We start from the raw sequence: 14,492 nt of genomic DNA, 5'->3' as shown, positions 1-14,492 counted from the left end.
CGTAATGTCAATTCCCACTTCCTATGATTGCCAAGCATATTCACAACATACTCTAACGTAGGCGCACTTCGAGCGACGCCTACATTGAGTCACATACCGAGGGAGGGCATTACGAATTAAATCCTAAGGAGAGGGGATCCAAAGTCAAGATGTCGGGAACCCTCAAACTTTATTCTTTTCCAATTCCTTCAAGGAACCATAGAGACGCTTACTAAGGAAAGATTTGAAGCCATTGGGAGAACGCGGTTAGATTTTTTAGGATGAAAGTTGATTGCGCCTCATTAGTTCTCTACTCTTAGCATACCTTATGTTTCAATCAACCGTAGACATCTTAGAGCATGCATACCCCTATCATATAGAATAGTGTTCATTCACTTGCATTTGATCGTTTGCAAAAGTCCTTGTCAAGAGCTTTTTGTTTTAATTTTTTATTTACCTTCTTTTCTTTTAATGATTTTTCCTCACTTTATTTCAAAGTGTTACAGGTTAACCTCTTAGGAAACACTTACAAGACCTTTACTCATCCTCTAGGGCCATCTAGGGGTTTAAAGGGCTTGTTGTAGCTAAAAACAACCGTGATTCCTACAAAAGTGAGTCTTAGTGTATATTCTCATCTCATGTCTTCCCTTTTCATATTTGAATAAGTCTTTCATCCTTATTATTGCTTGCTTGATTTTGCTCGAGGACGAGCAAAAGTTTAGCTTGGGGGAATTTGATGAATGTCATTTTTGGCACTCATTTGTTCTCTTTTAGAATGATTTTAGATTGCTTTTATAGTTCTTTTCTTTCCTTTTACCTTAGTTTTGATCTTTATTTCTGTAGTTTGTTCTTTACTTATTTAATTTTCCATTTTCATGCATTTCTTAGTTTTTCTTGTCTTTTTCCTTTTATTTGTTTGTTTTCTTTAATTTTTCGGGTTAAGGTCGTTATCCAAAGATTCCCGAGACCCCTTCTCAAGCATGGCATTGGTTAGGATGCCTAGTGATCTCTATTTTAAGCTCAAGCATGGAGGAGTACAAATTCTAATTGACTTAGGCCGTGCATTCAAGCCGTGGGGGCACAAATTCTCCCGTTGAACCCACCGTCGAGATGATTTTGGGTCTACCATGTCCCGTGTCTATCAAGAGCATCGATTGGAGCGCACTAGGAGCATCAAAGTGATGGTGAAGGGGGGTTGCCTTGTTCCCAAGCACGGGCACGCACGATTATGGCGCGGCCTGGTAGCGCAGGCACGTGTGGCCTTGGTGCGGGCGCGCCTCCTGCTTTTCCTGTTCCGTACCTGATCTAGGTCGTTTAAAACTAATCTACCCTTGGTCAAAACACAATTTATAATCTCTCAACACACCCCTATACGAAGCATAGAGTAAGTCGAGGGTCGAACCACTGGAAATGGGAGGGGAATGCTAAAGTCAAAGTTAAGCTATTTCGAAGCAATGAGGTGAGGTGTGTCTATTCTACCAATCAAATAATCGAAATAAAAATAAAATTTATCATGTACTAGGGTATGGATCCACATAAACTCTTAATTAATTCAACTAGTTGGGATTGGAGATTACTAAGTCAAGTGTTGCGAGGGAAAATCGATTAAGCAATCAAGAGAATATGGTAGACTAATCTCCTAGAGGTCAAAATATCGCAAACTACGAGAGACTCTAACTAGGAAACTTGCAAACCTACTCAATCGACAAATGTAAGTCACAAATAAATTTTTCGTATCAATGTGAACCTACAATGCAATCTAGTATTTGAAACTTAGGTTGATCACTCCTAAATTGAACACAAACATGCACTTAATCAATAAACCAATTTAATCAAAACATCAACTCCATTAATTTCCCCCAATTAGCACAAATTAATTACTCATATATGCTTCACCATTTCCCTAGCAAGAAAACTACTCACTATTCATGGAAATCATTATCAAAACTAAACTAAGCAACAAATTCATTATCATCATATTAATAAAAAATATATCAATTCAAAAATCAATCAACTTGAACAATTAACAAACAAATTGAGATCAAAACTAAGATTGCATTAAAGTAAAGAAATCCTTACAAACTTGCTTCAATTCAATGGAGAAAAACACTTGGAATCTTCAATCATCAATCAAGAACTTCTCTCTCTACAGACTAGAGTTTCTCTCTATAAAAATCTAACCCAATTCTATTTTAATTTTGGAAAAATTGAACTCTCTCTAAAAATAGAAAGAAAATCTATATATAGTAAAACTAACTACGAGAAATTAGTTAGATCGTCCCTAAATAAACCCGAACAGGCGCGACCAACTATAAGAGGGAGCACGGCCGCGCAAATCTGGGTACGGAACAGGGACCTGAACAGGTGTGCCCGCGCCCGAGAGAAGCGCGCCCGCTCCCGAGAGAGGCGCGCCCGCGCAACCAATCCGCGCGGCCGCTCCATAGCCGTGTGCGCCCGCGCCTGGGAATAGGGAAGCAATCTTCCCTATCATTCCAATGCTCCTTGCGCGTTCCACTTAATTCTCTTGATAAACACGGGACCTTGCAGTTTCTAAACTCCATGTTTGCGGGTTCTAGGCTAGAATTCATGCCCCCACATGAATGCACAGTTCAAGGACTTTAGGAACTTACACTTCTCCATGTTTGAGCTTCAAATGGAGATCACTAGACATCTTAATCAATGCAAAACTTGGGAAAAGGCCTCAGGAAACTTGGATACCGACCTTAACCATAAAAATAAAGGAAAACAAGCAATTAAATGAGAAAATAACAAAAAAAAAAATGCATAAAGAAAGAAATTAACCTAAGAAAATGCAAAATAAAAGAAATAAAGAGTAAAATCAAGGAAAAGCTAAGTAAAAGAGCTATAGAATAGCATGAAATTCATCCTAAAAAGAATCAAATGAGTGCCATAAATGACACTCATCAAATTCCCCCAAGCTAAACTTTTGCTCGTCCTCGAGCAAAACAAAGCAAGAAAGAATAAGGATAAAAGACTTATTCGAAAAGAAAAAGAAAGATATAAGACGGGAATATACACTAAGACTCACTTTCGTAGGATTCACGGTTGTTTTTAGCTGCAACAAGCCCTTTAAACCCCAAAGTCGCCTATGAGGACGAGTGAGGTCTCGTAAAGGTTTTCTAAGAGCTTAAACTATAACTCTCCACCAACATAAATGAGGCAAACCACAAAAAGAAAAGTAAAAGAAAGAAAAAAATTGAAGCCTTTACGAATTGGACTTTACAAAATGACTACATTTCAAATGAATAAACATCTTTCTTAAGAAAATAAGGGTATGCACGTTTTAAGATATCCGAGGTTGATTGAATGATAGAGTATGCTAAGCTTAGAGAACTAGTTATCACAATTCACCTTCATCCCATTCGATCTTACCGCGTTCTTCCTATAATCTCAAATCTCCCTCTAATGAGAATCTCAATAGCTCCTCGAAGGAGCCTAAAAAGAAATACTTTTCGGCTACACGACGTCTTGCCTATGCATCCGCTCTCTTTAGGCTTTAACTCATAATGCCCTCTCTCGAAATTTGACTCAACCTCTAGGTCGAAAGGTCTTTCCCCAAGGTTGTAACGTAAAGGAAAAAAGTTAGGGGTAGGCTAAAATTTTAAAATTTGGTGGTACACCTAGGTAATGAAGCAAAGATTGGCCAGATCTCAACACCAAAACCGAGAAGTCACCAAACAAAAACAAACTAACACCCCCAAGCTTATTCAAAGCTATATCCAATAGCATATGTACAAAAAGCGTAAACGCTTCTCCCCCAATCTAAAAGGAAGCATTGTCCACAATGCTTGAAAAGTAGAAAAGAATCACATCAAAATATTTTTGATTTTTCTCATTTTCAACTTTTTTTTACCCTTTCCTTTTTTTCATAGTTTATATTCAAAAGCTTTAAAGCAAATGACAATGCCTTTTTAACTTAGGATGGCTCTTACAATTTTGCATTTATTAAGTCCTTGCCTTATTAACGTTTAGGACTGCTTTTTCCATCAATCATTTGCCATTATTCACGAATTATTCACAAAACACAAGCTTGCTTACAAAAGGAACCAATATCCATACTTATAAACCACAAACTCCAAAAACATGACCATTTGCTTCACAAAAACCAAAAATTGAACAAAAAGAAAAAAAAAAGGCTCAAAGTTCTAAAGATGTGGCTTGAAAAGAAGGGAAAAGGCTCAAATGGTTAGCAAGAAGGCAAACGTAAACCCAAAGAACTAAATTAAAGAAAATTAAACCTAGAAAAAGAAAAATTACACTAGTAGAAAAAACGCATTAGGCAGCGGTTCAAACCCGGTCTAAGGCACCGGTTTGAACCGCTGCCTATTTGAGGGGTGCCAAAAACCTACTTTTTGGCACCGGTTCAAAACCGGTGCCATAGGGTTTAATAGGCACCGGTTAACCGGTGCCATAGGGTAGAATAGGCACCGGTTAACCGGTGCCTAATACTGCTCTCCCGCCATTTTTTTTTTGGGTGGTAGATAGTTTAGGCACCGGTTCCTGCCTAACCGGTGCCTTTTGTATAATTTTTTTTTTTTTCGTTTTTTTTTTTTCCATCGTGCAATAATATTTTTAAAAAAAAACCTGCAATAATAATAACCTGTAATTCCAGCAATTATATTAAATATAATAATTAATAATTTTATTATTATAATAACTAATAATAATATTATTAATTATTATATACAAAAATAATATTAGATACAAGAATTCAATTATATATATATATATAGATATAAATATTCCCAAAGGCAATACAAAAAAAAAAAAGTTGATTACATATACAAATAATAGTAAGTACACATATATAATGAATAATAAGTTATATATAGTTCAAAAGTTAACATAAATAATTTACAATTACAATGCATGCCATTTACATGTTGAAGGTGATGAAAGACGCCAACATGTCACGAACTTCATTAAGCTCCTTGATTGTCAACGGACAATCCTTTTGGACCTTGCAAAACTTGAAATACAAAAACATTATTTTAAAAATAATTAATTAGGCAAAAAATATGTATTTTTATCAAATATTACCTATACGACTTCTATATAGCCCATTTACTACATTACTTATCAAATGAACTATTTCTTTCTCATAACATGTCAATATTGGATAGTTGTATGTGTGTAAGCCCTAAAATTGTATAGGAGAGCATTTTGTTAAGGTTTATGACGGTTTTTACCCAAAATGGCCCGAATATGGCCTATATGACCTTACTTTGCCCATTTCCTACATTTCTTATTAAATGAACTTTATTTATCTCATAACATGTCAATATTATCTAGTTATAGGTGTATAAGGAAAGAAATCACATCAAAAGAGCATATTAACACAAAATGGCCCTAATATGGCCCATATGACTTCTATTCAACCCATTTTCTACCTTTCTTGTGAAATAGCCTTTTTGTTTCTCATAACATGTCATTGTTGGATAATATTAGGTGTCTAAGGCTAGAAATCACATCAATATAGCATTTTAAGAAGTTTAACAACGCATTTTACTCAACTTGGCCCAAATAGGGCTTATATGACTTCTATGTAGCCCATTTTCTACATTACTTATCAAATGAACTATTTCTTTCTCATAACATGTCAATGTTGGGTAGTTGTATGTGTGTAAGCCCTAAAATTGTATAAGAGAGCATTTTATTAAGGTTTACGACGCTTTTTACTCAAAATGGCCCGAATATGGCCTATATGACCTTACTTTGCCCATTTCCTACATTTCTTATTAAATGAACTTTATTTATCTCATAACATGTCAATATTATCTAGTTATAGGTGTATAAGGAAAGAAATCACATCAAAAGAGCATATTAACACAAAATGGCCCTAATATGGCCCATATGACTTCTATTCAACCCATTTTCTACCTTTCTTGTGAAATAGCCTTTTTGTTTCTCATAACATGTCATTGTTGGAAAATATTAGGTGTCTAAGGCTAGAAATCACATCAATATAGCATTTTAAGAAGTTTAACAACGCATTTTACTCAACTTGGCCCAAATAGGGCTTATATGACTTCTATGTAGCCCATTTTCTACATTACTTATCAAATGAACTATTTCTTTCTCATAACATGTCAATGTTGGGTAGTTGTATGTGTGTAAGCCCTAAAATTGTATAGGAGAGCATTTTATTAAGGTTTACGACGCTTTTTACTCAAAATGGCCCGAATATGGCCTATATGACCTTACTTTGCCCATTTCCTACATTTCTTATTAAATGAACTTTATTTATCTCATAACATGTCAATATTATCTAGTTATAGGTGTATAAGGAAAGAAATCACATCAAAAGAGCATATTAACACAAAATGGCCCTAATATGGCCCATATGACTTCTATTCAACCCATTTTCTACCTTTCTTGTGAAATAGCCTTTTTGTTTCTCATAACATGTCATTGTTGGAAAATATTAGGTGTCTAAGGCTAGAAATCACATCAATATAGCATTTCAAGAAGTTTAACAACGCATTTTACTCAACATGGCCCAAATAGGGCTTATATGACTTCTATGTAGCCCATTTTCTACATTACTTATCAAATGAACTATTTCTTTCTCATAACATGTCAATGTTGGGTAGTTGTATGTGTGTAAGCCCTAAAATTGTATAGGAGAGCATTTTATTAAGGTTTGCGACGCTTTTTACTCAAAATGGCCCGAATATGGCCTATATGACCTTACTTTGCCCATTTCCTACATTTCTTATTAAATGAACTTTATTTATCTCATAACATGTCAATATTATCTAGTTATAGGTGTATAAGGAAAGAAATCACATCAAAAGAGCATATTAACACAAAATGGCCCTAATATGGCCCATATGACTTCTATTCAACCCATTTTCTACCTTTCTTGTGAAATAGCCTTTTTGTTTCTCATAACATGTCATTGTTGGAAAATATTAGGTGTCTAAGGCTAGAAATCACATCAATATAGCATTTCAAGAAGTTTAACAACGCATTTTACTCAACATGGCCCAAATAGGGCTTATATGACTTCTATGTAGCCCATTTTCTACATTACTTATCAAATGAACTATTTCTTTCTCATAACATGTCAATGTTGGGTAGTTGTATGTGTGTAAGCCCTAAAATTGTATAGGAGAGCATTTTATTAAGGTTTACGACGCTTTTTACTCAAAATGGCCCGAATATGGCCTATATGACCTTACTTTGCCCATTTCCTACATTTCTTATTAAATGAACTTTATTTATATCATAACATGTCAATATTATCTAGTTATAGGTGTATAAGGAAAGAAATCACATCAAAAGAGCATATTAACACAAAATGGCCCTAATATGGCCCATATGACTTCTATTCAACCCATTTTCTACCTTTCTTGTGAAATAGCCTTTTTGTTTCTCATAACATGTCATTGTTGGATAATATTAGGTGTCTAAGGCTAGAAATCACATCAATATAGCATTTCAAGAAGTTTTAGGACTTACCTCATCAAGCTGTTGAGTGTCCGTACAATGAGTCACAATGTCAAGCATGAATCTCATCACATACAAAGCACAATCAAGTCCATTCTCTTGTTGTGCGCACTAACATATGACAAACAAATCACATCAGTGAAACATGCAAAGGAAATGAGCAAATATTTACTACCATTGATTTTCAAGATAATCACAATAATATCATGTAAATTACCAACGGTGTCTTCCATGTTGGACCCTTTGGAGCACGACAATGTAGCTTCTTCATAACACTGTAGTATAAAAAATACAATCAAATTTGATTAGTCGTATGATTACTAAATTAGTTATTATTAGCAATAATCATCACTATAGGTTGCTATATATATTTACTTTTGCAATATAGACTTCACGAGCCACTTCTCCGATGATCGAGCTGAATCAAGGTGATAAATTGTGTTAGTGGAATTACAAATCACCATGAGGCTCCAATGCTCCCTACATAAGTTCACAATAGACAAGGTAATTAATATTTAGGAGTCAACATATAATGAGGCCAAATCGATTGAATTTGACATGGTTAGACTTACTCTCTATAACATGGGGCGAATATGAACTTGTCTCCCGCACGCGTTGATTCCCTTATACTCTGTTCAACATAGTACAACACATCATGGGGGTTGCCTATGATTTTAGTAGTGGATAACTGTTCGGGGCATAACCACCCAACTTTACAAGGAGAATCAGTGTCAGTTAAGTGCTCCTGTAGTGCTCTGCGTGCATGAACATTGATTAATTTATCAGATGTAGGATAATCACCATCAATTTGAATAACTTACAATGGCTTTCTTTTGACTCTTCATTCTAACGAACTCTTCCCAATCATCTTTTGACACGGTCGGCCATATTTGCCACGGGAGACGGTTATCCTCTTTGGCATTTTTTGACTTTGTTTGCACCTTCTTCTTCTTATGGATCCACCGATTAGTCAACTTGGTCTTAAAGCCTCTGAATCTTTCCCCTAATAAAGAGACAAACACCCTTTTCTTCTCGGGATCATTAGGAATAGAAAACTGCCTCTGCAAGCACAAATTAAAACCGATTATTAGTTTCTATTTAAAAACAATCATAAGGTTAAGGTATCTTAAATTGTCTAAATGTGCCAAAAACACACTTACCCTTGTATCATCCCAAAATGCTTTAATCAAACCCGGAGGTACTTGCCGCATTACAAGTGTAATGGGGATTTTCCGCGAACATAAGCCAACTTGATTAGCATATTGTCGACGCCATTTGGGCCCGGGTTGGCCTTTGTTGTCATAATCCAAGACCATGGGACCGTCCGGTTTCTTAAAGCTTCTCGTCGGACCCCTCCTTTTTCTTTCAGCCGGTGCCTTTTCCCCCCCTCCACCACCTGTGTTGTTTTCATCTTGTCCTTGGCCTTGACTTTCAGGAGTCGGGTTCTCACCAACAATCTCACGTGCTGTATTTACAATGGCCGGTGCACGTTCAGCTGACATTTCAAAATCGTCAAGCCTACGCTCGAACTCATCTTGAGCCTGATCCTCTGGCTCACCCAAGTCATCCTCCTTATTCACATCATAAGGAGCATCACTATCATCGGAGTCGTCATCCTCGTACTTGTCCTCATACTCATCATCGTCAATGTCCTCTACCAAACGAGGATCATGATCGTCCGCCATGAGATATAAGCACCTGTCAAAGCAATCATAAAACAATATTAGTGTATAGTAAAGTATATGCATGATAGTTATTATGGTTATGTAGAAGCTATTTTAGCCATTTTCACCTACTTATTATGGTCCTATAACCTTGTATATGCATGATAATGAGTACAAAATGCCAATTTCAATCTACATATGGAAAATAGGTTGTTAGAATGAATAAATGTTAGTTCATACACAAAACAAAGGAGTTGGGTTAAGTAGAAGCTATTTATGCCAGTTTCACCTACTTATGGTCCTATAACCTTGTATATGCATGATAATGAGTACACTTAGGCAATTTCAAACTACAAATATATCATTTTCGCCTACTTATGCTCCTATATACATGATAACTAAACTATATTTGCAATGAAACCATTACTAACTTTTAATCAAACTACCTCATTCTGAAATTCCTTCGTTGTGGTCTGATCGCATATAACCTGCTTCGTTGTCTATATCATTTAGTACTCCAGGTCTAGGAACAGTGAAAGGTGCTGAATCATCAAACGCATCATATTCTTCCTCATCCTCAACATCTCCAATGCCTAAGATTCTTCTTTTGCCAGCTAGCACTATAGACCATTTTGAATCCATTGGGTCAGTTACGTAGAACACTTGCTTAGCTTGAGATGCAAGGATAAATGGTTCCGCACTATCATTCAAGTGGCCAAGATCTACAAGAGTAAAGTCCTCATGTTTGACGTTACGCCTGATATTATCAACCCACTTACACTTGAAAAGAGCAACCGTGAAGTCACAATAATCAAGCTCCCATATTTCTTGAATTCGACCATAGTATGACAACTCTGCATCGACAGGTGATTTATCCTTAGAACTTGAAAACTCCCTTGACGATGCCACAAGAGTTACACCACTGTTTTGGGTGGAGGAAGATTTCAAATCACGAACCTCGGTCCAAAAAGTGTACCCATTGATGTCATATCCCTCAAATGAACGGACATCATCCCTAGGACCGTACGCAAGCCATCGTACTGTATCGGTCACATTAGTATCATTCAATCCAGTCATTACTCGTTCACGAAACCAATCAACAAATTTCTTATTATGCAACTGCATAAGTGCCCTTTCACCTTTGGATGGAAATTCGGCACGCAAACAAGCCATGTGCTCGTCTAAATATGGGTGCACATCTGAAACATGGTGCAACACATAAAGGTGTGCTTGTAAGAACTGATCTCGGTCTGGTGACATTCGTTTCGACCCAATTGTGCCATGACCATCAAGTCTACCTTCATGTCTAGAAGTAGGAAGACCAATAGGTTGAGCAAGGGCTATGTAGTCCGCCACAAAGTTACCTATTTCCTCACCCACTGTCCCTTGCATTATACTTCCTTCAGGTTGGGCTCGGTTCCGTACTTTATCTTGTAATGTACCCATGTGTCTTTCAAAAGGGTAGCACCACCTCATGAACACTGGACCGCACAACTTAATCTCACGCACCAAATGAAGAACCAGATGAACCATTATGTCAAAAAATGAGGGTGGGAAATACATCTCAAATTTGCACAAAGTCACAACCACATCAGCTTGCAAAGCATCTAGTGTACAAGGATCAAGAACTTTGCTACAAATTGTATTGAAAAACGAACAAAGGCTTGTAATCGTTTCCCTCACGTGTTTCGGTAGAATACCACGGATTGCAATCGGTAGGAATACTTGCATCATAATGTGACAATCATGGGATTTCATACTTGTCAGCTTCAATTCTCCATTTAAGGTTACAAATCTTTTCATGTTAGATGAGTACCCTGATGGAACCTTAATGCCGTACAAACATGCACAAAACATACGCTTCTCTACCCTTGACAATGTATAGCAAGCCGGGGGTAAATAATTCTTTTCATCCTTCCCTTTACCCTTAACTTTCTTCTTTGACGCATCTTTGGCCTTTCCCTTTCCCTTGCTCTTCTCCTTCCCTTTTTTCGAAACACTTTCATCTTCTATTCTCGGCTCCTTTCCCTTTCTGACCTTTTCTTGAGGCCACAATTCTGGACGAATCCCCATCTCTTGCAAATCTAACCGTGCACCCTTTCCGTCCTTTGTTTTGCCTGGGATATTCATAAGCGTCCCCAAAAGAGCATCACACAAATTCTTCTCTATATGCATCACATCAAGACAATGCCTAACGTCATGTTCTCTCCAGTACGGCAGCTTCCAAAAGATTGATTCTTTCTTAAACAGAGCAGCTGAGACCACAGCTTTTTCTGATTTTCCAAACACCGTTTGTATCCCTTTCACCCGAGCACTAATCTCAGCACCAGTCAATGGTCTAGGCGCAGTATCCTCTTCCACGGTTCCATCGAAAGCCTTTTTCTGCCTACGGTACGGGTGATCACGCCTAAGGAACCTTCGAGTCCGTAGGTACACATCTTTGTGAGAATGAGTCAGGTATACGCTTGATGTGTCATCAATACATATGGAGCATGCTTTTTTCCCTTTGACCTTGTACCACACAAGTTGCCATATGCAGGGAAGTCATTCATGGTCCACATAAGGGCTGCACGCAATGTGAACATCTCGTTCTGATGAGCATCGAAAACGGAAACCCCTTCGTCCCACATCTTTCTCAAGTCGTCAATAAGCGGCGCAAGGTAAACATCTATGTCGTTTCCAGGTTGCTTAGGACCAGTTATTAGCAATGAAAGCATTACATACTTACGTTTCATGCACAGCCAAGGAGGCAAATTATAAATCACTAAAAGTACCGGCCATGTGCTGTGTTGGGTACTAAGAGTGCCAAATGGATTCATCCCGTCCGTGCACAACCCAAGCCTTAAATTTCTGACTTCATTACCAAATTCCTCAAACTTCTAATCAATGTTCTTCCACTGTGGAGAGTCAGCTGGATGATTCAGCATTCTGTTTTTTTTCTTCCCTCTGCATGCCACCTCAAGTTTTTTGCGTCTTTTGGTATTGAGAACAGACGATTAAACCTTGGAATAATGGGAAGATACCACAACACCTTAGCAGGAGGTCCCTCCGTGCCAGGATTGCAACTCATGCGCTTGTACCGCGACTGCTTGCATCGTGGACACTCCTGCAGTTTTTCATACTCATTTCGATACAAAATACAGTCATTAGGACATGCATGTATCTTCTTATACTCCAAACCAAAGGGACACATGAGCTTCTTTGCGTAATAATAAGACTTAGGAATTTCATTCCCATCAGGCAACATATCACTTAATGCGGTCAACAAAGAAGTAAAACTGATGTCCGTCCACCCATGCTTCGACTTAATGTTGAAAAGTGTTAGCACGACCGATAGTTTGGAGTATTTTTTGCACCCGGGATACAAAGGCTTTTTGGAAGCCTCCGATAATAATTCAAACACTTCACCTTCAACACCTTGCAACATCTCATCCACTTGTTCATCCTCGACCTCATCCGCCTGATCTTCATCGGCTCCATCCTCACCATTATCAACAATATACTCATCATTCTCGTATTCCTCGTCCACATGAATCTCATTGCTTCTAACACGCACATCATTCCGATCAAGATCCCCACTGTACTCTCCACTTTCTCCGTGCCAAATCCACACATGGTAAAATTGCCTAAACCCACGACATAATACATGATCTCTAATGATTTCAACACTATCGACCACATTCACACAATTACAATCAACACAAGGACAATAAAGGCCTTTGCCTCCCAGTGTGCGTTGATAAGCTAAAGCCCTCTCGCAAAACTCTTGAACCCCATTCCAAAATTCCAATGTATCGCGTCTACCATACATCCAACCACGATCCTTCTCCATTTAGTAAATTGTCTCTAAACATATATATAGCACCATATAATTATAATGTGTAAGTGCTACATATTTTATGTAAATCAAATTCAAGTACAAAACGTGAATATACCATTCATATAGTGAAAAAATGCATGTTTCCAAAGGGTCCTTATCACTCCAACCTAACCCATCCTTGAATGTCTACTCTCACTAGTGAATGTATGTCAACTTTCCAATTTTAAGGAAAATCCGGCAGCATTTCCCCCTAGTCTCCAAGTACACGATGTAGATAATTAATTACCCACATATGTACCCAGAGAACATAGTGAGGAAATGGTAAGCCGAGATGTTCTTTAAAATCGAAAAGAAAACATACATTCACCACCTAAGTGAGAGTACACATTCAAGAACAGTCCCAACCGGGGACTATTCAAGACTTTCTCCTAATGAGAAAGCCTTGAACGGGTATCTAGGCATATGATGATGCAATTCAAGTATTCTATATATTGTTGTATTTATTTGCAATTAAACAATACACAAGTTGCAATTTCATGAATCAACTTTTATTAAATGGATGAATAGAAAGAAATATAGCTAAGTAAAGTTTATAAGTCATACCAATATAGCAACTACCCACTTGAGCTCAATATGTAGTCCTCAAGCTAATTAAACTCGTGCTTCAATTCACATATGAATCTATATATTAAAAAAACAAAAATTAGCAACGTCACTAATTCTCTAATATATTCACAAATCTCTAATGTATTCACAATTCTCTAATTTAATCCCACAAGTTGACGCATTGTTTGAAAGGATTGATAGCAGATATAAAGTGATTGAAATTTGTAATCATGCAGAAAGGAAATCCCAAAAATCCCACTCTCAGACTTGTAGCATAATTAACATTGTGCTTTTATACACAGTTCTTTAAAGATTTGAATATGAATTTTGTTGCCCTTAGGTTGCATTTAAACTTAGTATAAATTATATTAATTAATCGGACAAACAAAAGCTGGGTTCTTTATCTAAATCAAATGTGCAAGTAACAAATAAAGGGGTTGCTAACTTAATGGTCAAACGGATCAAAAACTGCCTATCGAAGCGAAAAAAACTAAACTTATATTAAATCAGGTTCTCATACAAGTGTCTTAAGTAAAACTTATACTCGGTGCTAAATTCTTTTATATAGCAGTTAACATGTGAAAAGTTTTACAAAACATTAACTAAATGTAAACTCCTATCCTAATAGTAGGCTGACCATTAAAACAATGCAAGCACCAAGTTAAGAACAGCAAAAGCAGCAAACCTGAGGTAGAAAAAGTTGTAGGGGCTTAATGCTTGATTTACCAAGAAACAGATCAAGGATCAGGACCTAGTACATTTCAATTATATCCTGCGACGGAAGCACATCAATACTTTATTGTTCAATTTCAAAATAATTGTTCAATTTTTAACAAAAAAAATACACACTTACCCTAAATTAGTTGGAGGTGGAAGAAGCTAAGGGGATGAGAGATTGAGGACGACCCTCGCGCTAGTGGAGCTAGCAGCGGTGGTGCGCACTAGTGGAG

The sequence above is a fragment of the Chenopodium album genome, chromosome 2, assembly GCF_948465745.1.
Source record: "Chenopodium album chromosome 2, dcCheAlbu1.1, whole genome shotgun sequence".
NCBI lineage: Eukaryota > Viridiplantae > Streptophyta > Magnoliopsida > Caryophyllales > Amaranthaceae > Chenopodium > Chenopodium album.
The sequence above is the reverse complement of the archived record's forward strand: the minus strand, read 5'-3'. Positions refer to the sequence as shown.